This window comes from Cervus canadensis, chromosome 23 (genome assembly GCF_019320065.1).
Source record: "Cervus canadensis isolate Bull #8, Minnesota chromosome 23, ASM1932006v1, whole genome shotgun sequence".
In the NCBI taxonomy this organism is placed as follows: domain Eukaryota; kingdom Metazoa; phylum Chordata; class Mammalia; order Artiodactyla; family Cervidae; genus Cervus; species Cervus canadensis.
The window spans coordinates 41,653,998-41,680,681 of NC_057408.1; the positions used below are offsets into that span (position 1 = coordinate 41,653,998).

Sequence of the window (26,684 nt, forward strand, 5' to 3'; positions counted from 1 at the left end):
CTGGATCATCTTATAAGTTGTTCCTACTACTAGGGTTGCCATATTTAACAAATAGAATACAATATTTAAGTTAAATTTGAATTTCAGATAAAAGTGATTATTTTTTTTAGTGTAAGTCTGTCGCATGCAATATTTAGGACAGGCCTATACAAAAGATTTATTTATTGTTTATTTGTTACATTTAACTGGGTGTCTTTATTTTATCTGACAATCCTACCTATTGCATACTAGATCAGTTTTTGATGAAATTCAGATTCATTAGTTCCGCCTTCAATCTCCTCCCAAGTGAAACACAATTTTTTTTCACAAGATAGTTTCCACTGAATGTGCTTCCCTGGGCTCAGTGGTAAAGAACCTGCCTGCCAATGCAGGAGACATGAGTTCAAACCCTGGGCTGGGAAGATCTCCTGCAGAAGGAAATGGCAACCCACTCCAGTATTCTTGCCTGGGAAATCCCATGGACAGAGGAGTCCGGTAGGCTATAGTCCATGGGGTCTCAAAAGAGCTGGACATGACTTAGCGACTAAATAACAGCAACAACAGTTTCCGTTGAAGTTTTGGGAAAGCTACAGAAAAAAAGTATGAATGATAGGAGATATTATAAAATACAATTTATTTTGTATCCCTAACATAAAAGTAAAATTTACTGCTCTTTGTCATCAACGTATGCATTTTTAATTGGTATTGATTGATACTTGATTACAAGAAAGCAGAGTTTGGGGATAACTTATAAATACCTATTAATTTTAAGAAATAAGATTTTTTTTTTTTTGCCATTGAAGGAGGAAGTAGAATAGCTAAGCTAATGAAATAAAGAATGATAGGGTTAGAAAATATTTATCTGGAAAAGGTTAATATTATCTTGAGGTCTGATTTTTTCCCCCCAGGTATTCCCTACCTCTAGTCTTCTGACCTCTGTCGACCAGTGGAATAGCCTCAACTTTGTAACTGGGGACACTGTCTCAGCATTCCATTGGTTTTACAAATTTTATAGTTTTTAACTTTTCTGAGCCCTAATTAATTTTCAGAGTCTGATATTTTAATCAGGAATTTGCTCATATGACGCTTTGTCACTGAGGCCGTCTCTTACCACCCTATGAATATAGCAAATCAAATGTATGCTTTATTTTTCTCACTAGCATATATCATCATCTCTCACATCATTGGCCATTCATAATTAACTTGCTTATTTTTATTGCCTATCTCTTCACACCAGAAGGTAGTCACCACAATGACCAGGCTTTTGCCTATCATTTCTTATGCTATATCCCCAGCATTTCAAGCAGCTCCTAGCACATATAAGGATACAAAATATATCTGTTACTGAAAGGTAAGCTTTACCTATTTCCATATATCATAAGGGGCTGCACCAACCTCCAGAAGATTTTTCTGAAGCTTTAAAGGTATACTGTGTAGAAAGAATTAGGATAGTGCCTGGCTCCTGGGATGCAGAAAATTAATGATTAATTTTATTGTTACTAACCCAGAGCACACTCCCTGACATGTAGTAGTAAATCAATGGATTTTAATACTCTTTCCTTTCCTTCTCAATTTCTTTGATTTATCTCCTATGTTGAGATTAGCTTCTCTCACTTACCCTGAACAGAAGCATGGAAATGCAAGAAAATACAAAGAACAATGAAAACTCTAAATTTACAAAATATTAATAACAATGTGTTGCTGGAATTGCATAAATGTATTCTATTTACTAAATGAGAATGCTAGGCAACACTAGCACAGAAGGTTGCAAGGGTATCTATAATGTCACATTGTTCTAAAATTTTAGCATTTTGAGGGTAGCAGGGAAAGTATTCATATGTATTAAATCTTACTAAGTCAAAGATTCTTTGTTATAGTCTCTTGAGTAATAACATAGAAAAAGAGCTTGCAACTAACAATCTTTTAGAGATGAAAAATAAATTTAAAATAACTTGATCAATTCAAAAGTGGGCAAGAAACAGGAGGAGAAAAAGTAATGTAATAGATATTCATCCTTAAAGAAATCAATCCTCAATATTCACTGGAAGGACTGATGCTGAAGCTCCAATATTTGGCCACCTGATGCAAAGGCTTTACTCATTAATAAAGATCCTGATGCTGGGAAAGATTGAAGTCAGAAGAAGAGGACAACAGAGGACAAGATAGTTGGATGACATCACTGACTTAATGGACATGAGTTTGAGCAAGCACCGGGAAATGGTAAAGGACAGGGAAGCCTGGCATGCTGCAATCCATGGGGTCGCAGACAGTTGGACACACCCGAGGGAATGAACAACAACAACAGGTATACATAAATCCAAGTGTATAAACAAATTCAGTAATTGATGAGAAATTATCAAATAAAAATAGTTATTCAGGGTTTAAAAATAGAATCTAAATATAAACTGCTTTAAAAAGACACCTGACATTTAAAAATAAAGGAAATGTTATGAAAGGATGGGAAATATGCCAAAACAAAATGAAAAAAACAATAAGGAAATTGGTATAGCTATGTTAATGGCAAAGATGACTTTAAAGCAGTAAGAATTACTGGAGCTGTAGAAAGATACTCCAGCATGATAATAGGGTCAATGTGCTAGGAGGATCATCAATCTTAGTTCATATGCATATCATAACCCAGGTTTAAACTAAGTAAAGCAAAAAATTAATAGGAATAAATAGAAATAACCATTACCACAAATACATTGGGAAACTTTTCATGTACTCCTTTCAGTAATAGAACAAGAATATAAAAAACACTAATGTTATGGAAGATGAGACAAAATTATTTAAAAAAAAATTGAACCTAAAATTGACATACAGAATACTACCAATAACAACTGAAGAACATTATGTTCTTTCCAAGTGTGCTAGGAACATTTACCAAAACTGATCATAGGCACAATAAAGCATGCATCAACAAATTTAAAAGATCTCATATAACACAGAATATATTTTCTGGTCACAGTGAAGGCAATAACAAAAAAAAATAACTCAAAAATCCTCAAAAGTCTAAAAAAATAGCAAAATTTTCTAAATAACTTGGGTCTAAAAGAAATCACAATGGAAATTTAATATATTTGGAACTGTATGATAATGAAAATGAGGCTTAGTGACCTTTGTGGATGCAACGAAGATATACTTTCAGAAAAAAATATAATGTGCCAGTGAGTATGTTAGAAACAATTTAAGTAGTAGCTTTGAAGACTTCTGATAGCTCAGTTAGTAAAGAATCTGCGTGCAATATAGGAGGTCCCAGTTCCATTCCTGGGTCAGGAAGATCTGCTGGAGAAGGGAAAGGCTACCCACTCCAGTATTCTGGCCTGGAGAATTCCATGGACTGTGTAGTCCATGGTGTCCCAAAGAGTTGGAAACGACTGAATGACTTTGACTTAAAGACTTCTAGCAATGCTATGTTCCTACCAGGAAGTAGAAAACTCAGAGAAAATTTAAAATGTGTGTATGTGTGTGTGTGTGTGTGTGTGTATTTTAACATATTAGAGAGCTGAGGAAGCAATCTGGACTTAGAAGGAAAAAAATGCCCAAGAAGCAAAACCTTTTGGAGAGGTATGACAACATCCTGCAGTTGTTTTTGTTCATTTGTTTTTCTCCCATTTGAGTGTGAAGTATAAGCCTAAGGTACACACAAACTGAGATAAGGCGCTCAAGACTCTGAAGAACAACACAGTATTAGGGAATCTCATGGGGACAGAATGACCAGAAAAGGACAAATTAGACCCAGGTTCGATCCCTGGGTTGGGGAGATCCCCTGGAGAAGGAAATGGCAACCCACTCCAGTATTTTTGCCTGATATATCTCATGGATGGAGGAGCCTGGCTCCTTGGAGTCACAGAATCAGACATGACTGAGCAACTAACACAAAATACACATCACACAGAGTATTTGTGAATTAGGATCAAGGTATAAGTCTAAGAAAGTAAAAAAAAGAGAGAGAGAGGAAGAGAAATGACTTCCAAGCTCTTCAGCTTTTCTGTTTTAGATATTTACTGAGTTCTAAAGCCAAAGATACCATCTTGGAGACTAAGATGAAATCTTACACAAACTAAAGACTTCCAGTTTCCAGGTCCTCATGTAATGAGCTTGGAAGTCACTACTCCACATCCTAACAAGTAAAACTGAATAGACTGAGATGTCAACTCTTGTTGGGCCCAAAAGAGAGGGAAGGGTAAGGGCGGACCATGACCCTAAAGATTAGAGGAAAGGAAAAGTGAAAATGTCAGTCTCTCAGTCCTGTCCTGACTCTTCGTGACCCCATGGATTCCCAGAGCTCAGACTCAAGGAAACCACTGTGGGATCATAGTCACTGCAGGAAAATCTGAACTATATAATTGACAAACTGCTGGAGACATGGTGTGGACAACAATGCCGAGAGTTAAAAAAGTCCAGGGTTTTTTTTTTTTTCATAGGAGGGTCCCCAAAATACTGTGAGATTTACCTTCAGGAGTTCAAGCAGGTTCCCACACACAGTAAATATCAGAGAAAAAAAAAAATCCCATTGAGTTTCTTGCAGGAGGATGGAAAAAGGAACCATTTTCAAATATACCAAAACACTCTTAACATGACCTATCCCCAGGAGAAACTAGTTAACCAGAACCTTACCTGCAGGGGTATTTTCAGAGCCTAATTACCCTGGGGAAGATAAGTATCTAAACCCCTTGCCCACTCTAGTCTGCTATCTTGCCTAATCAGGGAGAAAAAATCCTGCGAAACATTTGTGATCTCCCCAGGCCAGAGGCATAGACTCACGGAAAGACCGAGACCTAACCAGACTGTAGAATGTTTTCTCTCCTTATATACCAACACACTGCTAAAGGCCTATATGCAGAAGTTCCTCTTGCCTGGTACATTATATCCAACTACCAAGGAAAAATTACAAGGCATACCAAAAGACAAAAAGGAAATAAAAACCTCCAACCCTCCCCACCCCACAATTTGAAGAGACAAAGCAAGCATCAGAACCAGACATGACAGGTATGCTGGAATTGCTATACTGAAAATTTTAAACTGGGATTCATACGGGGGTGTCCCTGGGGGCTCAGACAGTAAAGAATCTGCCTGCAATGCAACAAAGATAGGAGACATAGGTTCTATCCCTGGGTTAGGAAGATCCCCTGGAGAAGGGCATGGAAACCCACTGCAGTATTCTTTCTGGGAAAATCCCATGGACAGAAGAGTCTGGTGGGCTATGGTCCATGGGGGTCACATGGAGTCGGATATGACTGCAGCAATTGAGCACACACACAACTATCCAGGAACAGATGAACAATGTCAGCAGAGAGATGTCTCCATCTCCTAAGGAAGAACCAAAAAAGAAAAACAAAATGCTTTCAATAAAAACACTAACAGAAATAATGAATGCCTCTGATGGGCTTAAGGACTTCTCTGTAGCTCAAACAGTTAAGAATCTGCCTACAGTGCAGGAGACCCAAGTTCGATCTCTGGGTCAGGAAGATCCTCTGGAGAAGTGAATGGCAAACCACTCCAGTATTCTTGTCTGGAGAATCCCATGGACAGAGAAGCCTGGTGATATATAGTCCATGGGGTCACAAAGAGTTGGACATGACTGAGTGACTAACACTTCACTTCACTGGGCTTATTAGTAGATCAAGCAAGGCTGAGCACAATCAAATGGAGTTTTCATCCGGTGCTTAGCTGTGATGAATGAAATAATAGTTTAGAGGCCAGGGGAGGAAGAGGAAACTTTGAAAGACCAAAAATTTAAGGTGGGACCCCTCAAGGTTATGACCTAGGATCAGGTTGAGCAGACCAGAGCTAAAAGACTTATGAAAGCAATAACCTAGACCCAAGACAGGTCGTGCCAACTTGGATTAGTGTGATCAACTTCCTCCCTATCTTCCTAGCAAGAGAAACAGAAAAGCTCCTTAAGAAAAGGTGCTATAGATGCTATACAAATGCTCTTTTTATAAGGTCTGGTATCAATCAAAACATAAACAAAACATATCAAGAGAAAGGACTAAATGGGTGAAAGTCAATAGGAGAAAATAAATACAAATAGTAAAAACAGATCCATGTTGAAACAGATTTTAGAGGTTTCAGACAAGATTCTAAACATGAAAATGTAGTTATATAGAGGAGAAGGAAATGAAATATGGAAAATTCCTCAAATAACTGAAATTTATATAAAGCATCAAAGTAAAGGGCTTCCCTTGTGGCTCAGATGGTGAAGAATTTGCCTGCAATGCGGGAGAACTGGGTGTGATCCCTGGGTTGGGAAGATCCCCTGGAGAAGAGACAGGCTTACCCACTCCAGTATTCTGGCCTGGATAATCCCGTGGACTGTATAGTCCACAGGGTCGCAAAGGGTTGGATCAAAGTAAAATACTTGTATTGAAAAATACAATAACCAGTATAGAATTCACTGCCTAGTTTTAACAACAAATTATTTTTTAGTGGAAGAGAGATCTAGAACATAGATAATGGAAAATATACAGGATAAGGCACAGAAAGGAGAATAATTGAAGGTACCAAAAATAAAGTATGTGCATATGTGTATATACACACATGTATATATGTACCTATACCACCAAAATATCTAACATATCTGTAAAAAAGTTCCTAGAAGGAGAGAGAAAATCAGGCAAAAGAATTTTTCAAGATTTGATTTAATCTATGATTTTCCTAAACTGATAAAAAATGTCAGCCCATAAACCCAAGAAACTACAAACTTCACTCATTACTGAATAAAAGAAAGTCATGACTAGGCATACACTAGTCCAGCTGTTAAAAACCAAAGACAAATAAAGTATATTTTGAAAGCAGCAAGAGAAAAAAACTACATCAACCTTAAAATTGCAACACATAAGACCACGAACTGCCTTTCAGAAAATTTGACAAAGCCAGAGGACTATATAATGCAATCATTAAAGTGAAAAATGGAAATAATTGACAAACTAAAATTCTATGTCCAGAAAAAAGTTTTTAGAATGAAAGCAAAATGAAATGTTTTTAAGATATACATATATATAGATATATATGTTGCTTTTCAATCACGAAGTCACATATGAGTCTTTGCGACCCCATGAACTGCAGCATGTCAAGCTTCTCTGTCCTTCACCATCTCCTGGAGTTTGCTCTGACTCATGTCCATTGAGTCAGTGATGCCATCCAACCATCTCATCCTCTGTCGCCCCCTTCTCTTCCTCTAAATCTTTCCAACATCAGTGTCTTTTCCAATGAATTGGCTCTTTGCATCAGGTGGCCAAATTATTGGAGCTTCAGCCTCAGCATTAGTCCTTCCAAGAATATTCAGGGTTGATTTCCTTTAGGATTGAATGGTTTGATCAAACCAGTCAATATATTATATTATATTATAAATATATATATATACATAATACCTATATATTATACCTGCATGCACGCACACTCAGTTACTTCAGTCGTGTCTGACTCTTTGAGACTCTGTGGACCGTAGCCTGGTAGGCTCTTCTGTCCATGGGGTTCTCCTGGCAAGAATACTGGAGTGGGTTGCCATGCCCTCCTCCAGGGGATCTTCCCCACCCAGGAAAGGAACCTGCATCTCCTGTGTCTTCTGCATTGCAGGCAGATTCTTTACTGCTGAGCCACTAGGGAAGCGCATATATTGTACCTAAACAATACTAATAGGAATTCTCAGACAGAAGGAACATGATCTGAGTCTGGAACAGAGAAATGTAAGAAAGAATGAGGAGCAAAAAGATAAATTTGCTAAAAGCAGAAATAGGAATAAAAAGAAAACTCTAATTGTCTTGTATTTACTAAAGAAACTCAATTTGTATTTTAAAACATCCTTATAAAACATCACTAGCTCCATATAGTTTTCGTGGTGACTTACTGAAACATTTAAGATACAAATAACACCAATATTTTAAAAAGTTATTCTAGAGAATGGAAAAACAGAACACTTCCTACCCCAATTTCTGAGGCCAGCATGATATTGAAACCAAAATCTAAGGAGCCATTGAAAGATGTAGAATTAGAAACCAAGATTTCTCGTGAAGATAAATGCACAATCCTAAATAAAATATTCAGTTCAGTTCAATTGCTCAGTCGTGTCTGACTCTTTGCGACCCCATGGACTGCAGCACGCCAGGACTCCCTGTCCATTACCAACTCCCAGAGTTTACTCAAACTCATGTCCATTAAGTCATTGATGCCATCCAAATAAAGTATAAGCAAATGGAATCACTAATACATAAAACATGAATATATACTATAATTTCTTTAGATTTCTTACATCAATGTAAAATTTGGATTCGCAGTCAAAACTCTACCAATATTAATTAACCACACACTAGCAACAAACTGAAGAAAACTATGATCACTTTAATAGATATAAAATTTTTGATACAATTTTATCTCATTTATATCTAAGAAATAATCAGAATATAAGAGTTACAAGGAACTTTCTTATATTTGATGATAATATCTAGAAAAATTAACAACATTACAATTTTTAGTGAAAATTTGGACACTGTCCCTTAAAGAATGGGCAAAAAAGACACAGATGCATGCTCTCAGTACAGTTTTTCAGCATGTCATGGGAAGTTCTGCTCAAGGCAATCCAACTAGAGGAAAATGTGAGGCACAAGAATTAAAAAGCAAAAAGTAAAGTGGCTATTATTCACATAACACACTATATTCTTAGAAAAATAGAGAATAATATTACAAGCTATAAGAATTTATCTGTTTATTTGGCAAAGTACATGGATCCAAAGAAAACAGAGAAAAAGAAAAGACAATAAAATAAAATACAAAATTACCATTTATAATAGTATTAAAAATCCCAAATATTTAGGAACATATCCAATGAAAGACGTCCAAAACCTCTTCACAGGAATCTAAACGTTTTTATCAGAGAAACTGTAAAAGGCCTAAATAAGTAAAACCATGAACCACAATCATAATTTGAAAGATTCAATGTTGTAAAGATATCAATTTCCCTAAACTGATCAGTAAACTCAGCAGTCCTAAACATAATTTGATATACAGAACATATAAGAATACAAATCAGTTAGTTCTTAGCAAGCAACAAGATAGGAAAATAGGTGAAAGATTGGGATAGGTACTCTATAAAAGAATGTATTCAAAGAATCAATAAATATCAGAAAAGATGTTGAATATCATCAGTAGTAAAGGATGAGCAAAATAAAAGCTAAGTATATAATCACATTTCCATTAAACTGGATAATATTTTTTAAATAATATCATCAATTGTTGTTAACAGCTATCACATGCTGCTGTCAGAAGTATAAATTAGCATATCCATGTTGGAAATTTAACTGTGTCTTGAACACTAAGCATATACACATATAATGACTCAGTAATATAGCCCTAGATATATAGCCCAAGAATCATGATATATGTTCACAATAGGTATGCATAAGAATATTCATAGCAATACAATTTGAAAGGATCCCAAAATGGAAAGAACCCTGATGCTTATCAATAGTAGAATGGATAAAGATACTGTATACTCATTTAATACTAGAAATTGATGGAAGTGAATAAATTACTGCATGGATTAGTCTGATAATATTAAGCTATATAAATCCACTTATATGAAGTTGAAAATTAGCAAACCTAGTGACGCTAAAGAAGGGTATCTTTTGAGGGGAGACAGGGACTCTAAGCAGGACAATGGAGGATATGTGATAATGTTATATTTCTTGATCTGACTGGTGATCATGTTATATTTCTTGATCTGACTGTTGATCACATGAGTCAACTCAGTCATGAAAACTAATTTATCTGTACAGTTATTTTTGTACTTGTCTGAATGTAAATATAACTATTATATCAAATATTGTACATATTATGCTTTAATAGAAACATTACTTTAAGTAATGATAAACTAACCTCCTCAATCTTTCTCACGTCTTATAATATCCAAATGATAATACCCTTAAGTTCTCATCTAATGAATTCATAGTTATTGCCATCTTTTCCTAATGGTTTCTGCTTTCAATATTACTGAAAGTTCATAAGCTTACTTATGCTGCTGCTGCTAAGTTGCTTCAGTCATGTCTGACTCTTAGCGACCCCATGGACTGCAGCTTACCAGGTTCCTTTGTCCATGGAATTTTCCAGGCAAGAGTACCGGAGTGGGTTGCCATTGCCTTCTCCAAGCTTACTTATATTGTTCCTTAAATCAGTACTTCTTGCAAAAGAAGAAAGTGAAGTGAAAGTGACTCAGTCGTGTCCAACTCTCTGCGACCCCATGGACTATACAGTCCATGGAATTCTCCAGGCTAGAATGCTGGAGTGGGTAGACTTTCCCTTCTTCAGGGGATCTTCCCAACCAGGGATTGAACCCAGGTCTCCTCCATTGCAGGTGGATTAATTACCAGCTGAGCCACTGGGGAAGACCAAGAACACTGAAATGGGTAGCCTATCCCTTCTCAAGGGGATCTTCCCAACCCAGGAATTGAACCAGGGTCTCCTGCATCGCAGGCAGCTTCTTTACCAACTGAACTATCAGGGAAGGTACTCACTATAATCATTGTTTTGCTCTTAAATCATTCACAGCGCACAGTGTTCTCTTTTTCTCCAGACCTCATCTTCAATGGAAAACTGTGCTGTGACTGTTTCTCCATTAATAAATTTTGTAAAAGGACATTGCCACTTTTTAAAATTTCTTAGTATCAGTGTATTAAAGGATATGAGACTTCTAAAACTATGAAAGAGCTTCCCTATTGGCTCAGATTGTAAAGAATCTGCCTGCAATGCAGGAGACCCAGGTTTGATCCCCTGGAGGATGGCATGGCAACCCACTCCAGTATTCTTGCCTAGAGAATTGCATGGACAGAGGAGCCTGGTGGGTTACAGTTTATGGGGTTGCAAAGAGTCAGATATGACTGAGCGACTAACATTAACACTATGGAAAAACACTATTATAACTATTTTTAAAAATGCATTTTCTAGCTATATCTGCTAGCCCATAATAAGTAGGTGGTATTGTCACAGATGGGCTTCCCAGGTGGCTCAGTGGTAAAGAATTTGCCTGCAGTGCAGCAGATGTGGGTTTGATCTCTGGGTTGCATATATCCCCTGGAGAAGGAAATGGCTACCCACTCCAGTATTCTTGCCTAGAGAACTCCATGGACAGAGGAGCCTGGTGGGCCACAGTCCATGGGGTCACAAAGAGTCACACAGGACTTAGTAACTAAAAGAGCAACATTGTCACAGCTATCTTGCCATCCAATTCAGCAGTTTATTTTTCCCCATTTAATAAAAAAGAAGTATAGCTACCTCAGGGGAGGTATTATGGCCTCTTCTTTTGCCAATGGCCTATTTCTTTGTCCATAGATATGAGAATGTATCCAATTCCTTTGTGAGATTTTAGCAACTTTTGAGAAAATTTCACAAATAGTGAAAGAAATTTCTGCCATTTCTCCTCAAAATATGCCATCAACTTTCCCTTACCTCTGCAGCCTAAAATCAAAATCAAATCCAGGTTCTCTGGTACAAAGTAAAAGTCCAGAGAGGTATGAAAAAATTCTGAAATGTGACTATGAATTCCAATAATCACTTGGTCTTTCCCATAGGAAGAGAAAGAAATTAGTGAAAATTAGATTTTACTGAGCTAATGAGGCGTACAGGGAAAAGTTTAGATTTGCTTTCACTTTTTTATTGAAGCAAGCAATGTGAGATGGCAGCTAATTTTGCATTCACTTTCATCTAGTTAAGTCATAAATCAGATAAATTTAAAAGTCAACTGAAAATCCTGTAAGATAAAAGGGAGAAGAATCTAGCATTTCCTAGACACCTATTATTAATGTATCTGTTTTAATCTTCACAATAAACTTATAAGATAAATATTAGTATAATTTTACAGATGAGTAATAGTAGGTTTTGTAGACTTAAATACCACCCCCAAGTTCACAAAGCTAGGACATTACAGAGACAAGTCAAGATCTATATTCTTATCAGGCTAACCATGCTTCTGCTGCCCAATCATAGAATAAGTCCACTGTAACAAATGGTCACTTGATCTTTATTGCTAGGTGTATTTCATCTCTTTGTGATCTTTACCATTAAGTGTACTTTAATTTATGATACAAATCATTTTAATCTGTGCCAAACCTTATTTCACGTGTGACCACATGGCAGCTTCTTTTCTGGAAAATATGTGCAATATCTTCAATTTATATCACGGGCTTTGGATTTTCTAAAGAGCAGAAAACACATTTAAAAATCAATTTTTGCCTACACACCTGGGGAATAATTTAAAAATATGTCTATAAAAACATTCATGTTCTTTTCCACGTGAATTACTGAGCAGGAAGGAAGAAAAAGCAAAATGAAATCTGGTTACAAACAATAATACCATGAACCAAATAGATACCATATCTGATGCAGTCTGTAACTTAAGGGGGTGCACAATGTAGGCAGAGATTAAGATGATGGATTTTGAAATCAAGATGACTTGTGGATTACTACATTTCATTAAATCTGACATTTGATTGTAAAAACTAACATTATTTTTTGATGAAGGAAAAAGCGCTAGTAGACAATCTTCAAACACCTTTGATTGTATTATGCATCCTGTCTTCAGGGGTATTAGATTTGTGGGGTAGGGGAGAATGAATGCAGATTTGATGTCATGAGGAAGCTATATAAACTATAAACATTACAGTGTCTGAAACAAGACAAAAATTTATTCCTCAGATAATAATAATAAATACATTATTCCCCAGTGTATTTAATGGGTGCTTCTTCTTATGGCTCTCTTTTTGAGAACTGATTCAGGGATCCAGATTCTTTCTGTCTTGGGCCTGGTCCATCTTTAACATATGACTTCCAGGATGCTGGCAGTTATCTGCATCAAAGTGGTAGGAGGGAAAAGAACCTGGGCGACTATGCTTGGGAATTGTGTATGAATCGAGGTTGGGAATAAAATTTATCACTATATTCACATTTCCTTGTTGGAATTCAGTTACAGTGCCACAAAGCAAGCTGGGAAATTTCATCAAGCTATGTGTCCATGAGAAAAGGAATTGAGTTTGGTGCAGAAATGAGCTGTACCATGACCTACCAAAAGTGTGCCCACCAGCATCCACAGCTCTCTCCACTCCCAGACACGTGCAAGACTGTTTATCAGCCTCATTTGTGTTGGATGGATCACTTAGTGGACACACCAAAGGCAGTTGCCCTTAAGAAACGCTCAGATCTACCTTGTCCTCTCTGTGTGATAGATTTTAGCATCTATTGCCATAATCCTATGAGATGTGGCAATTTTCACTTAGTTCAGTTCAGTTCAGTTCAGTTGCTCAGTTGTGTCCAACTCTTTGCAACCCCATGAATCTCAGCATGCCAGGCCTCCCTGTCCATCACCAACTCCTGGAGTTTACTCAAACTCATGTCCATCGAGTCGGTGATGTCATCCAGCCATCTCATCCTCTGTCGTCCCCTTCTCCTCCTGTCCCCAATCCCTCCCAGCATCAGGGTCTTTTCCAATGAGTCAACTCTTCGCATGAGGTGGCCAAAGTATTGGAGTTTCAGCTTCAGCATCAATCCTTCCAATGAACACCTAGGACTGATCTCCTGTATGATGGACTGGTTGGATCTCCTTGCAGTCCAAGGGACTCTCAAGAGTCTTCTCCAACACCACAGTTCAAAAGCATCAATTCTTCATATTTCACTCATTACTATAACATAATTTAGTCCAATGTAATTCATAAGTTCAGGTTCCTCATTTGTTAAATATAACAGGTGGTATGAGTGGTAAGAAACTTCTTGCCAATGCAGGAGACATAAGAGACACAGACAGGTTTAATGCTTGGGTGGGGAAGATCCCCTGGAGGGGGTCATAGCAACCCACTCCAGTAACTTGCCTGGAGAATCCCATGGACAGAGGAGCCTGATGGGCTAAAGTCCGTGGGGTTGCAAAGAGTTGAACACCACTGAGCAACTAGCACTTCAACTTTTCACAACAATAATTACCTCACAGAGCAGTTGTGGGGACTAAATGTGGCATAAAACATAAGCACTGATTATGTGTGTGCACGCTCAGTCACTCAGTCATGTCTGACTCTTTGTGACCCAAGGGACTGTAGCCGTCAGGCTCCTCTATCCATGGGATTCTCTAAGCAAGGATACTGGAGTGGGTTGCTATGTCCTCTTCCAGGGGATTTTCCCGACCCCGGGATTGAACCTGTGTCTCTTTCATCTCCTTCATTGGCAGGAAGTTTCTTTACCACTGAGCCACTGCGGAAGCCCCAAGCATTGAGTATAGTGCCTGGCATAGAGCAATGTAATCAATAAGTAAAATGTATTACTCTGATTTTCATAAAGTGGAATCTTTACTCTGATTTTACTTCCATCATGTGTAAATATTTAAGTAATTAACTTCACATTATACTTGCAAACTAATTTTTACTTAAATTACTTCATCTTTTAAATTTGCTGGGGAAGAAAATCCCCTAACATAGGCTACAGATAAAATTAGAGTTGTTTTGGAACCTTTCATATGATAGTACATTAAGATGATCTGTTTACAGACACCAGGAAGAATGTTGGCAACTGTGTCAGAGTTCTGATGCTTGACTTAGGATGGACACAGATTGACAGATGTTTAGTTTTCAGCTATTCTAGAGAATTTATCCTATTCTCAGAACTTATTAAAGTTTTCAGAACCCATGAGGAAGCAATGATTTGCTCTGGAAAGATGACAACAGTTTTGAGTTTGAAGGAGGAAATGGCAATCCACTCCAATATTATTGCCTGGAGAGTCCCATGGACAGAGGAGCCTGGTGGGCTACCATCCATTGGGTCACACAGAGCCAGATATGACTGAGCATGCATGCATGCATGCTTACCACCACGTTAATAATACTCTATCTCCACTGTGAGACCACCACGTCAATTTAGATATGAAGCCAAGATTCATGCCAAAGTGTGTTATGGAGAAAAGATGGAACTTATAAATGTCTTACCACACATAAAGCTAAAGAGGAAGAATATACTATAATTAGCTGAAATACACCTACAATTCAAGAAAAAAATTAAAAAAAAATCAAACTAGAACACATTCCGATGTCATTATGGATTGCATACAAGTATGTGGAAATAAAATGAATGGGGCAAAATGAGAATTTAGGATCAAGACAATTTTGCCTTTTTGCCTCTTTTCTTTTTGTTTTGTTACATGGCCATTCCTACTTTTTTTTCTTTTTAAATACAATTGACATTGCCAAAGTTTGATTCTTAGGACCAAAGTATAGATTGTTTAAAACCTTGAAAAATGCACAAAAGACATTACTCAAAGCTAAATTATTATTCAAAAATATTTTCAGTTTATAAAATTCATTGAATAGCCAGGTGTATTTTGTGGCAAATGGCTATAAATGCAGATTATACATCTGCTGTTATCTTTGAAAAATTCACTGCTTTATACTCTGATTTTATTTTTCCTTTGCTTTCAAGCTGTCATCAAATTCAAAGTGAAGACCTTACAAAGTAAAGATATGCAAAGTATACAGAAGTTTATGTAAATCAGGTCCAGTGTGGACTGATTTTTAGATACAGCTATTACTCAATTTTATAACATACAGTCATTTTACTTTCATATTTTTCTAAACTAAAATATGAAAGTCAGTAATTTAAGTGATTCCTACAAGATAGCTCAAAATATTTTTCCCTCTTTCAACCATTTGAATATTTTACTGGATCATCTTTAATTTTAGCACCAGTGGTAAAGAATCCACCTGCCAATGCAGGAGACAAAAGAGACAAGGGTTCGATCCCTGAGAGAGGAAGATCCTCTGGAGGAGGAAGTGGCAACTTCTATCCTGAAATTAGCTTTTATACGTCATATGTTTATGAAAATTATGCAATCAACCTATATAAAGTTTAATATTTAAAACCCTTCTTAAAGCTAATGATTAAAGTCACATTGAAAAAATTACATGAAGAGGTAGTTTTTTTCTCTTCACATATTATAGGAGTAGTCTGTGAGATACTGTTTGCCCAAATTATCATTTGGGCTTACATTTATTATTCTCTGTATGTTAAATACTAATTAACACCATTTTTAACTGGGGATATTATATTAAAATTGCAGATCCAGCTCCATTCTAAATAGTTTGTGAAACTGTCAGGAATTATTTAGTGAACTAATGACAGCCCATTTCCGGGGATACCTCCAAGTCATGATGTCTCTTAACACACTGAAGGAAAATCTGACTCCAAAGATTTCATGCAATATTTATAAATTATTGTTTTAACTTCTATATGATGGATAATGAAAGTAACTTACTTGTAACCCTCAAATTCTTTTCATTTTCTTAAACCTCTTCATTCTCTTTTCTTACCTCCTCAAATTTTTATTCTAAGGCAAGAAAAATATTAATCAAAGGCAAAAATATGAATTATAGACAAAAACCTTTGTCTATGAATTCCATAAGCTTTCTGGTGAGAAAATAGTTCTTAAAACTTTTAAATGAAATTAACAATGAAAAAGCTGACATTGAAATTAACATTGCAAATGTAAGTTCTTCTTGGATTTCACTAAATATCTTTCACTTATCTTTAGAATGGTGACCTTAAAAAAACAGTTACACATTTTGATTTTTACTTTCAAGGGCTACTAGCCTACCATTTTACATTTTCCAAGTTGAATTTCATTTTGTGGCTGCCCTTTAATCACCGAAGATCCCTTTTTTATCATTTCTGCACTAATTGGTGTTAAAACACGACAATTTATTGTGATTTAAGTTTCATTAACTTGTATTTCTTTCCCCACTGGATGATTAGCAAAGATGTTAAATAGGATTACAACCTAATAAAAATGCCCTCTCTACCCTGACTGCATATCACCTCAACTAGATAATATGTTTTCTTGATGGTTTCAGTATGTGTCCTGTGAAGAATTAGGCTGCTTGTCTTAGATAATTTGAAGATTTGTAATCTTCCTTCAGGCTATGATATGTATAAGTTCAGGGTAAAATTGTCACTTATTTAATTGATATAAATTTATATTAGCATTTATAGAAAATCAAATACTAGTTAAGTTTCATAATTATTCAGCTTTTAAAATATGAACCTTATTTCCAAAAAAAAAAAAAGATTTTCACATGCACACATACACACACACACTCCTTAAGATGCCGATATTTTTAAAACTAATTTCTAATTTCAATTTACATTTTTCAATTTCTTGAAGATATCTTAACGTGGATTTACTCTAAAAGGTGGGCTTCAATTAACCTCATCTCAGGCTGACAATTCTTGCACCATTTCAAAAAACAGCTTAATTGAGATAAAATTCATATATCATAAAATTCACCCTGTGAATTTTTAAAAATTTATTCTAATGTACAACTCAGACTTTTTTCCCCATATACTCACTTCTGTTCAACAATCACTCATATCTTTAGCTGTATGCTATACATTTCCATATGAGCTGTTGCAACATTTTTAATATTACTTGATTATACTATTGATTATAACATATATTTACCTCTTATTTTATGTAGACATTATTTTCTTGATATGACTCTAAGTTCATTATTGGTTGAACATATATACTTATAAGGAAATAGTTAATTGGAAGTTTTGAGTGTAGTAACAAGGTTAAATAGATGTTAAATGTCAAAGTGCATATGAGTCAGAGCATATCAAACTGATTACAACTCATCGCTTCATACTCATATACTGTCCTTTGACCTCGATAGGTGCAGCCTTCATCTAAGGCGGTATGTCTCAGAAACTGCACTTACTTAAATAGAATCTCCATCAAATTCAGGTCTAACTGGAACTTCAAAATGTGATCTTATTTGTAAATAGGGTATTTTGCTGATATTATCAAGTTGAGATGAGATCACAATGGATTAATGTGTGTCCCCTAAATGTAATATAACTTGTGTCCTTATATTAAAAAAAAAATTGGACACAGAGACAGAAATGTGAAGGCCACTTAAAGACAGAGGCAGAGACTGATGTGATGCATCTACCAGCTAAGTTCCATCAAAGATTGCCAGCAATTATCCTAAACTAGAAGAGTCAAGGATTCTTCTCCAAAGCCTTCAGAGGGAGTATGACTTTGCGGAAATGTTGATTTCAGGCTTCTAGCTTGTAGGACTGCAAAAAAATAATTTTTTTTTTAAGTTACCTAATCTGTTGTTGTGGTCCTTTTTTGCGACCCCTTGGACAGTAGCCCACCAGGCTCCTCTGTCCATGGGATTTCCCAGACAAGAATATTGGAGTTGGTTGCCATTTCCTTCTCCAAGGGATCTTCTCAACCCAGGGATCGAACCTGCATCTCCTGCATTGGCAGGTGGATTCTTTACCGCTAAGTCACTAGGGAAGCCCACCTAATCTGTGGCACTTTGTTATAGCAAACTGAGAAAACTGATCCAGGGACTCAACACTTTGGAATGCCTTCCTCAAAGTGTTCTAAGTTCCTCCCTGGTATTCAGGTGCAGTATATATGGGGAACAGGATGGATGATATAGCATCTTGTATAATGATAAAAACCAGATTAAATACAGAATATTGGGGGGCTTTAGAGGCACGAAAATCTATATTGTTTTGATATGAACAGTTTACCAAGAGTCAGAGCACTCTGGAAAACAATGATATTGCTACTTTTCTCTTTAGGGGAAGATAGAAAATTAACTATGAATGGTGGGTTTAACAATAATGAACATGAAAAGATGATGCCTGGACTTGAGATGAGGAGGAAAATATGGTACTGAATAGTACATTTAGTATTTAGGCACCTTGACTGGACAATTAACCAAAAAAAAATTGTTTTCTTTCTGATTATTCTAAATTTTCTTCGACAAATCATTATATATCTCAAGGACCCATGAATTTTATAACATGAAAAAGTGAAAGTATTAGTCACTCAGTCGTGCCTAACTCCTTGCAATCCCATGGACTGTAGCCTGCCAAGCTCCTCTGTACATGGGATTCTCCAGGGAAGAATACTGGAGTGGGTAGCCATCCCCTTCTTGAGGGATCTTCCCAACCCAGAGATTGAACCCAGGTCTCCTGCATTGCAGGCAGAATATGTTTATAATCAAATGGTTTTATAGACAGAATCCTCTCAAAAACTATTGGCTCAGGGACCCACACAACTTAGAAATAGCCCATCCAAACCCATATGAAATGTCAGATATTAAAGGGAAAAGAATTTGTAAAGATAGTTGTTTGAAAAGATATGTCCTCTACAACTCACCCATCCAACCTTCCAACAGAAAATAAGATCATTTCCTCCTTCTCTTCAAGATGTTAGACTTCCACAAGGTAAGAGCTTCATACCTATATTCTGACTTTTAGAGGGACATACTTGTGTCTGATATGTGGCTGAGGAGTCTGAAAGCAAGAGGCTGTTTGCAGATCAAGAAGGGAAGAGATGACAGAGATAGAGATTGCAGAAACAGGGATGGAGAGGTGGGTGAGAGAGAGAGAGTGAGAGAGAAATAGAGACTGAGAAACAAAACTTTATTGAGAAATAGCTGAACTCCTGCCAATGTAGAATAAAGGTTAATTTAGAGTTTTCTGTGGCCCTAAGATAATATGCAGGCCTCCCTGGTGGCTCAGATGGTAAAGAATCCGCCTGCAATGGAGGAGACCTGGGTTCGATCCCTGGGTTGGGAAGATCCCCTGAAGAAGGGAATGGCTACCCACTCCACTATTCTTGCCTGGATAATTCCATGGACAGAGGAGCCTAGTGGGCTACAATCCACAGGATGGCAAAGAGTCAGACATGATTGAGAGACTAATACACACACACACACACACACACACACACACACACACACACACACGGCAACCTGCAGAAGAGGAAAGAGCCACATGGATATCATTTGGTATTTCTTGCCTTAACAGAGGAGAAAGAAGCTAGGAGTTGACTACTGATCATCCTGTAGGCAATCACAAAAAAGTAAACACCAAAGAACCATATTCATTCCATTTAAGGGAAATAATAATGAAAGACTCATAGTAATATTAGCTTCTCTGAAGACCATGGTGTAATAAATGCACCGTGGGAGAGTGTGAGATTTACAGTTGGATCAGGCCCAAAGATCACAAATGAGATTTGAAAATATCAGTCAATAAAGAACTTTCTGCTACCCTTACCGTGGCTCCCTCCCCTTGATTTTTTTTTTTTCCAGGAAGGTGAAAATGGCCTCTAATAGTAAAGGTGGAAATAGGCTTGAAAAAAGAAAATTGACAATCTCTTCATATAGACCATGACACAACTTGGTGATAAAAAAAAGTCATCTTCATAGTGTTAATTATTTGCTGAATTGAGTCTGTTCTTAACTTAAAATTAAAATTACAAAATCTTTTTTTTTTTTAAACTGAGAGTGATCAGCAATGTTGAGGGTCTGCCTGAGTGTCATCTGTGATGAAAGACAGACTACCCTTTATTAGGAGATTTAAAGAGTATATGGGGGAAAAATTCCTTTTGGTCATATTCCGTGAGTTTTGTTAATTAGGGACGCCAATCAAAATATGTCTTAATATGGCAGAGGTTGTGCTTTGCTAGCACATAGCATGATACAGGCTATGCTGGTGGCGGTCGTTTAGTTGCTAAGTTGTGTCTGACTCTTGCAATGCCGTGGACTGTAGCCCACCAGTCTCTTCTGCCCATTGGATTTCCCAGGCAAAAATACTGGAGTGTGTTGACAATTCCTTTTCCAGGGGATCTTCCCAGGACTCGAACCCAGGTCTCCTGCATTGTAGGCAGACTCTGTACCAACTGAGCCACCACAGAAGCTCACGGGCCATGGCATATAGTATTAAATGGAAGGAGGGAATTAACATTTCCTTCAAAATCTTTACAATACATTTGCTTTCTTTCTAGCTTAAATTCCACAGCCCAATATTTCAAGGCCTCCCTGAAGAATTTCTAAACAAACTTGACCTGGTGTTTTTTATCCCACCTGCCTTGCAAGTGTCTAGTGGTGGGTGAATCTTTGTATGTACACAGACTTCTGAGGCTGCTGCAGAAAATCACATACCTGAGCCAATTGGTGACACTCCACATTTATGGTCACCTGTTTAATCAGTGTCTAACAGTGATTTCAATTGAATTATATTTTACTAGGCAATGTCCCTTTATCCTGTAATATAAGAGATATTTTATCTTCTACACTTGTTTCTTTTTCTTCCAAAATCCCTTTTTCAATAGATGATGTAGTCCCTCATTTCACAAAGGAAATAGAGTACATTGAGAAGTCCAGTTCTGGCTTCTAAAAAACCAGCATTCCTATCTGCACCAGAACACACATGTTCCTTTCATTAAAATGAAAGTTCCCTCACCAGGGTCAGGCCCATATTTGCTCCTCTATGTATGAGTGATGTACTGTCCTTACTCTTTAGGATATAACATTATCAATTAATGTTATTAAATATTATTTATTTATTAAGAACATTATTAATTAACCCATGTACATTTAGAATATCAAATGGTCCCTTTTATCCAGGAAACATTTATATCTTCATGTGAATTTGCTCAAATTCTCAAAACAATAGCAAATAGAAAAAAAGGAAAAGGCAAGCTCTCTCATGTTAAAGAAATAGAGCAATGCCAACACACACAAACTTCAGAAAAAGAATACAGAAATAAATAAAAACAGAAACAGACACTCATATATTGCTGGTGGGAGTATGAATTATTCAGCTTCCATTGGGAGACATTTTTGACAATACCTGTCAAATTTACAAAAGCATATATCCTTTTTCCTATAACCCTAAATCTAGGAATGATCATACCATATTTGTAGATACATAAATGGAATATGTACAAGTTATTTATTGCAATGTTGTCAGTGATAAAAAAAGTAAGTGAAATCAACCTCCTGCTTAAAGCATGCAATGGTTCTGGCATTTCACTCAAAGAATTGTTCCAGTATTGCCAGCAGCTGCTCTTTGTTCCTTTCTTCATCGTCTACCATTCTCCTTTCGCCTACCATGTTCCAGGCACACCCACTATCTTGTTCTTCCTCCAAAATAGAATGCATGTGCTGGAATAAGGTCCTTCTCTTTGATTGGAACACTGTTGCCATGCTACTTGTCTCTTACATCTAGAACAGAAATTCCATGAAGTTTTCATCTTTATCTGGTTTGTTCATAGATAAAGTTTTGAAATAATCCTGCAACCTAGTAGGCACTTAATAAATGTTTGTTGAATTAATGAATAGCCCCAGATAATCTACTAAAGCTGAGTGTTTAGATAAAATATAATAACTCTCTAAAACATAATACTGCACACTATAAAAAGTCAAACAATGACTCTACTTTTTATGTTCTGTGGAATAGCAATAAAACAGTTTAAATGAATAAAAGGATACAGAAGCAGATATTACAGTTGTGCAAACTGAGGAAAAAAATACTGGTTTATAGCTGTCCTCATTTTCATTTAAAATCCCTAGAAATATATTAAGAAGTTAAAAATTTTAACCATTTTTCTCATAACCATCATTTTGAATTTGGTCACGTAGCCATACCTAACTATCAGGGGGGTTGAAAAATGTTGACTAGCTGGACAGCCTTGAATCCAGCTCTTCATTAAGATGGCAAATGAGGAGAATGAGGTTTTATGGACAGTTGGAAGTCTCTCTACAGTCTCTGTTGTCATTCAGACACTCAGTTGTGTCCAACTCTTTGCAACCCCATGAACTGCAGCATACCAGCCTTCACTGTCCTCACCATCTCCCAGAGTATACTCAAACTCATGTCCACTGAGTCAGTGATGCCATCCAACCATCTTACCCTCTGTTGTCCCCTTCTCCTCCTTAAAAGTACCATGAATCTACATAGGCCACAGAATATACATATCCTGATTTCTCCCAGATTTTCTAAAACTCAGATTTTTTTGTTGTTGTTGTTTAGTCTTATGCTGGAATGGCAACTGCTCCTTAAACCTTTAAATAATGCCAAGTGCTAAAAGCTCCCTCTTGTCTTGTGTCTTCCTTTAAATTATTCATAGAAATCTACAATGGTGCTGCTATTAATATCTCCAAAAACGTGCCTTTCTGCAGCTTTGAATTTCACAGGCTTTGAATAACTTGGCCTACTTTAATAGCAGACAAACGTTTCTTCTTGCTGCTTCTTTGACTGAATCCTAGGAAACTTGCATATAATCTACAGTATATGTTTCCTCTGCCTCATCTTCTTCTATTGTTTTTCTAGTCACTTCCAGCACTAATTTTAATCTGACTACTTCTGAAACTTACTTGCTTGCATGCCTCTCAAGTAACACAGGGTCAAAAATGAAAAATGATCTCCTTGCTCTTCATTGTCACTTTCAAGTCATTTCTCCTCACTTCTTATTCCAAAAAACTTAGATCCTTTGGCATCTGACAAACCACATCAACAATCCATATCCTGGTCCCACAACTTTATTCATTGAAAATCTTAGCCCCTATCCCACCGTTTTCCTCTGTGACTCTGTCCCATATGCGGGTCTTCGTTTTGACATCTTGACATTTCAGTGTTTTGATAAGTCTATCAGTTGGAGCCTCTACAGAAAACGTTATCACCCCTTATGGTTTTTTAAGAAGAGATTTTAATGAAAGGACAACTTTTGTAAGGGAAGATACTTTTAGGAGAAAGAGTGAAATAACCTGTAAAATGTCAAAAAAAAAAAAAAGAAAATAGAAAAAGAAAACAGCAAGCAAGCAAGCAAGAATACAATAATTAAGAAAGAAAGCATGAAGGAGGAGAGAAATAATAGATTATGTAGACAAAGATTCAGATCTCAGGTCGGCCATTTATCAGCTATCAGTGAGTGAGTGCTCACTTGCTCAGTTGTGTCCGACTCTTTGTGATCCCATGGACTGTCCATGGAGGAGCCCATGGAGGCTCCTCTGTCCATGGGATCTTCCCAGCCAGAACCCATGCCCAACCCTAATGGGTTACCATTTCCTCCTCCAAAGGATCTTCCCATCTCAGGGATCAAACCCTCATCTCTTGCGTCTCCTACATTGCAGGCTGATTCTTTACTGCTGAGTCACCGGGGAAACCCTTATCAGCTATAGATTGCGATTACATCATGAGCAAGTCTGCATGGTTACAATTCTGGTCCTAGGTTGACCAGTCCAGCTCTTCCTTCCTTCTGAACATGAAACCTAAATTTTCCCGGTAAGTTTATAGTTCATAGCACTGAGTCAAAGACAGGACCTTTTTAAGAAAATTGCCACACATCTCTCAGTGCTGTGCTGAGAATGCATTCACCCGAACACTCTGTAAAAACCCAGGTGCCACAGATCTCACTGATCTGTGGCTAGAAAGTAATGTTGATCCCCATTTAATCACTAAGCTATTACTGATCAGGAATTTTTAATCAATAGAAAAAGTTCTAGAACTTAAAAGAAATTTAGGAAATTTCTTTGCTAGAAATTAGTTCTCAAAGAGCACTAAAAAAAGATGACTAACTGGTCTTCCAACCACAGTTGATCCTGTTTTTGTCCTCCTTGTCTATCTCCCTCTTACCCATTTCAGCTACCTTATTATCTTTGCACTTGCTCACCCTACTTTCTGAACTTTTTTTCACTCAGGAATTTTGAGTCAGTTATCTTTCTTATTTTTTGGCTTACAGCTCAGATACTATCTTCTCAGAGAAAACTCACTACCTGTCCTGTTCAAAGTAGGCCTTCTCTAACCTGTCATGCTAGAGATAAGAGTATCATTTTTGTAGACTTTATTATAATTTTAAATAGTCAATTTTATGTTTACCTATGTAAAATTTTAAATATTTAAATTTTACTTAAAGTTTTTCTCCCCTTACTAAGTTACAAATTTCTCATGGAGAAGACTGTCTTGCTTACTGCTGAATTCCTATAGTCTAGCATTATGTGTTCCTTTAAACATCATGTATAGGCTGCTTCTATCATACATATACCTGAGAGAAAAATTGTAAAATTCAGCAATAGCCTATACTCATTATATTTATCATACAATCTACCTATATATCATATGATATATAGGTATATAGACAGTGATATAAAAATGTATTGATTGCATCCATTCTCCCTCAAAGTCCCTTCCTCTTATGATGGCTGAGTCCCTTCACTGTTTACTTGAAAGTATCACTATGCTGTTGATTGGCTATACCCCAATACAAAATAAAACACTTTTAAAAAATTATTGATTGAACATTACTTTCCTTTCCATGTAGGAAAAGACTATATTTTGAGAAAGCACAAACAAGAGGGCTATATGCTCTTCATGGGGCTTCCCAGGTGATCCAATAGTAAAGAATTCTTCTGCCAGTGCAGAAGATGCAGTTTTGATCCCTGGGTTACAGGAGAAGGGAATGGCAAACCACTCCAATATTCTTGCTTGGGAAATCCCAAGGACAGATGAGCCTGGTGGGCTACAGTCCATGGGATCGCATAAGAGTTGGAAACAACCTAGCAACTCTTCATATGAAAATGCTCTTCATATGAAAAAATATATATTTTAGAATAGCCTTTTAAAAATAAATATTTCCTTGTCTTTACATTACATAATACAGAAGCATCAGATGCATTTCTGATTTTACTTGTTGAGTTATTATTACTAGAGTTTGAGTAGTCATATAAAACATCACTCCATCAGACACAGAATAAAGAAATCTCATGTTTTTACCCTCAGGGCTTGAAGAGTGAAAATTTAGTCACTGAAATACCTGATTCTTACTAGCTTAAGGAGAAACAAGTTCTATGTGTTTTCTTATAAAACACATCCTTTAAACAGAAAAACCACAATCACCTAACAGTACAATGGAAATTAATGCCTATTATCTGCCATCGAACATATCTGCATTTTGTATTCAACTTTTAATGTTTTGTGTAATGATATGGAACAATACTATGTCCTTTTTTGGGGGGGAGGATAAGCACTTCAGGTTGTTGTTGCTGATAAAATATGATATCCTCAGTTGCTGTAATGAAGTCCACTCATAACTCTTTCTCTGAAGAACTGGCCCTTAATACTCCATGATCCATGAAGGACTCCAGTATAGCATTATGGATCTCTTAGGTCCAGAATGCCAATAAAATCTGAAAAAGAGAATGTATGTTTGCTTTATGTCTCAGATTTCTGATATATCCCATCAAATCTTTTTCTTGTTCTCCCTTCAAGGTGCTATATAACATTTTACCTTCAGAGCGGCTTGCAATTTTCATGCCAAACTTCTCCCTCAAAGTTTTACTAACCTAGAGATTTAAGAAGGGAAATAAAATGGACTAGTAAAGATTGGCCTTGTGGTCAGTGTTCTTCTTTTGGTGATATTATTTAGACAAAGGAATTTCTATGATGTCAGAATCAAGGAGAAACTGTCAAATACTTACAAAGAAAATACAAATAACTATAAGTAGATAATAAATCTCTATATGACAACTTTATTAAATGAGCCCTTTCAGCATAGACGTAAATGCCTATTTATGTTTAACATCTTGTAAGTTTTTCTGACACCTATCTCAAAAGTTATGTAGAAATGAGGTGTCAATATTCTTGCTGGGCTGCAGTTAACTTTCTAAAATCTGCCACACAGATTTCCTATATTAGGAGTTTATGCTACTCTTGAGGGAGGAGTTTAATTGTGACTTTGCTGAAACCTGAATTGGTGAAAAGGATATAAGCAACTTCTTTTCAAGAGAGTTGAGGCAGTAACACAGTCAGTGAAGCAATTCAATTCTGGTCTTAAGTTGGTGGTTTGAAATAGACCAAGTTTCCTGCCAACTCTG

The 26,684-nt window shown here is 36.6% G+C and overlaps 1 long non-coding RNA gene across 1 annotated transcript; it reads left to right on the top strand.

The window, feature by feature from the left end:
• Positions 1-367: 367 nt before the first annotated feature.
• Positions 368-25,376, top strand: LOC122425484. Its single transcript, XR_006264868.1, has 2 exons — positions 368-469; positions 25,317-25,376. It is a non-coding gene; the product is annotated as an uncharacterized LOC122425484 (long non-coding RNA).
• The last annotated feature ends 1,308 nt before the right edge of the window (positions 25,377-26,684 follow it).